The 3,087-nt window shown below is 39.3% G+C and overlaps 1 long non-coding RNA gene across 1 annotated transcript; it reads right to left on the bottom strand.

Annotated features, from left to right (window-relative positions):
* Positions 1–666: 666 nt before the first annotated feature.
* Positions 667–2,781, bottom strand: LOC112709270 (uncharacterized). Its single transcript, XR_011865889.1, has 2 exons — positions 2,151–2,781; positions 667–895 (listed from the first exon to the last, which is right to left on the bottom strand). It is a non-coding gene; the product is annotated as an uncharacterized lncRNA (long non-coding RNA).
* Between the last annotated feature and the right edge of the window lie 306 nt (positions 2,782–3,087).

Below are 3,087 nucleotides of genomic sequence, written 5' to 3'. Positions count from 1 at the left end.
AGTGTCTTGATTACCTCCAAGATCTTGAGGCATTACCCTTTCTTGTGTTCTTCTTGAGGCCTTTGAGGAGGTGAGACTCTTTGGTTGTACTTGGCCACTGAAGTCTCCACCTTGGGTTGTTCAATCATTGTGTGCGCAGAGAGAGGGAGAGAGGGCTTCTCAAGGTCTCTGGCTTCCTTCACACTTTCTCCAGCTGGCTCCTCCTCACTAGAGAATTGAGTCTCCATCTCTTTTTCACTTATCACATAGATGGGCTTACATTTTTCTCTTGGATTTGAAATTGTATCACTGAACAATATATTAGGAGGCCTCTCAACATTTTTCTTGCTCAATTATCCCATTTGCACTTCCAAGTTTCGAATTGAGGCTCTAGTTTCCTGTATGAAACTATGAGTGGTCTTGTAGAGTTCTGCTTATGGTGCTTCCAATACTGAGGTATCCTGAGCAACTGGGGTCGGATTTAGGGGTGGCAGTGGGGCGGGTAGGGGCGGTTTTTTACCCTACCCGACCCCGCCCCACCGTCCCATAACTCAGGTACTACCCGCCCCGTCACAACCCGCGGGTAGTAAATTACAGTACCCGAACCTGCCCCTGCGGGTACCCGCCCCACCCCTACCCGCCCCTATAAAAATTAAATATTTTAATTTTAACATATTCATATTTAAATTAAGACAAAAAATTTAAAATTCATAAATAAATTAAAATACAAACATGAAATTCATACAATGTCATTAGCTCAAATAACTTGAAACTAAAAAAAAAGTGTTAGATCACTACAAACATAACACCATAATAAAGAAATTACAATATTAGATATAAAGGAATCTTCAACCCTTATTCTTGATCACTTTCAACATCTTCATCATCATAAAAGTTTGCAAATCAAAATTTAAACCTGAAAATCAAAAGATGTAACAATTAGCAAATTAATTGGTACTATGTAAGAGAGGCCAGCAGAAAATGTGCTCAGAGGAAGAGAAATTATGAACAGGTAGATAATACAATATAAAATTGTGCATTATCTTGATTGATATATATCTCCAAAACTTGAATTTCAATTTATAAACAAAACTGTTAATTTTATTAGGAAGCATTCCAAGAGCTCGAAGGATCCGTGGCAAAGCTTAGAACTGAAGTCCAATTACTCCATGAAGAACTTACTAGACTTGACAAGGAAAATAAGGAACTCGACGAGGAAAGCTTAGAACTGAAGTCCAATTGCTTATTTAGATTTATAATTTAGAGATTACTTTTATTAAATTCAAACTTTATTTGGTAACAGTAGCTAAACTACGTGAATATGATTTGATAATTCATCACTCAACTTTTATAATTAAGAGATTAGGAAAGTGAATCATAATGACCAAGAAAGAATTGTCAATACCCTTTTATTTCTTTAGATAGATATAACTGAAATACTGATTTTTTTTATAACATGGACAGGAAGAAATTTACAAGATGCATGGAATGGAATTATCAGCAAAATTTGTTGATCAGTTCTGCACTTCTGCTGTTTAATTAGTGTAGTAAAATTGCACAAAAATCACACAAGTTTTAGGCAAAATTTAGCCAAATTTATTCAACCAAAAACTGCAACATACCAAAACAGATAAACAAAGTTCATAACATAATTAACACTAAACTTATTACTCTGGCCTTTGTTCTTAACAGAAAAAACAGAACAGTCTTTGATTTTCTTCATAATTATAACACCTTGATCATATTCCCTTTCATAAACCAAGTCACTCTAATCTTGAAGAGTCCATTCACTACTCAATGACAATTACAAAATCAGAATAAAATCAGAATAAATCACTTCTTCTTCTCCATATAACCAATCATCAAAGAAGCCAAAACAACTTCAATTTTACAAGCTTTAGCCTAACAAAGTCTGACAAATTGAGCCAACAAACATATTCTTTCCTGAATTTTCCATGGACTGAATTTTACAAGAAAAAGAGCTACACAATGCAGGAATCTACCAGTCACCAGAGCGAGAAATTAATTTTTTGAAATCAAAATTAATTTTAGTTTTATCTTAACTATTTTAACATAAAACATAAATCATAAATCATAAAAATTAAATTAAAAAAAAAAACTGAACATGCACATCAGCGCTAAGTATTGAGTGAGAAGTGCTTAGTGCTTACCAGTCACCAGAGAGACGACAACGGAGGAAGGAGGGACGACAAGGTGAGCACAGACCAAAGACCGCAGATTGGAGAGGCGAGTCGGCGAGGACAGTGACGGCGAGAAGTGGGAGCGACACCGACGTGAACTCTGTGAGCGACAGCGGCGAGGCGACCGAGATGAATGAGGACGGTTGGTGTCTTGGTGAGCGACGGCGAACGATCGGACGAGCTGTGACGGCGACTTACTGGCGCAGCTGAGCAGAGGATGTGGTCCTTGACAGCCTTGGAGAATTGGAGAAGAGCTGAAGGCCTGAAGCCTCAAGCCTGAAGGAGTGAAGAGTGAGTGAGTGAGTGACGAAGTGAGCCTCAGAGTTTGCCTAATGCCTAGGGTTGAGATTTGAGAATGGAAATGAAATGAGTGACGGCGGCGAGGAAATGAAGTCAAGTAACCCTAATTTTTAATTTTTTTATATATATTTATGCACTCCGGGGCGGGTAGGGGCGGGTTCACCCTAAACCCGACCCCGCCCCGCCCCGCTCATCCACCCCGCCATGCTTCAAACCCGCCCCGCTGCGGGTCGGGTTTAAACCCGCCCCGACCGGATAGGGGCGGGTCGGGTACCCGCGGGTTCGGGTATTGCTGCCACCCCTAGTCGGATTGTGTGATTGAAAGGATTGATGTTGCTAGTTGAAAGGATTTTGCTGGTTGAACTGGTTTTGGTAGGGGTTGTTATTGTTGAAGTTAGATTGCTTTTGATTCTGATTTTGATTTCCTGAGCCAAGGTTTGGGTGATTTCTCTATTCTGGATTATATGTCTTGGAAAAGAAATCATTATTAGCTGGTCTTTGAAGAATTACCCATGTAATTAACTTACTCAGGGAGGGTTTCTTATAACCAAAACTTCCAAATTGAGACACTCCACCACTCATATCAAAAGAAGGATCTTAGGTAGCA

The sequence above is a fragment of the Arachis hypogaea genome, chromosome 9 (assembly GCF_003086295.3).
Source record: "Arachis hypogaea cultivar Tifrunner chromosome 9, arahy.Tifrunner.gnm2.J5K5, whole genome shotgun sequence".
In the NCBI taxonomy this organism is placed as follows: domain Eukaryota; kingdom Viridiplantae; phylum Streptophyta; class Magnoliopsida; order Fabales; family Fabaceae; genus Arachis; species Arachis hypogaea.
This window is presented reverse-complemented; position numbering and strand designations above follow the sequence as displayed.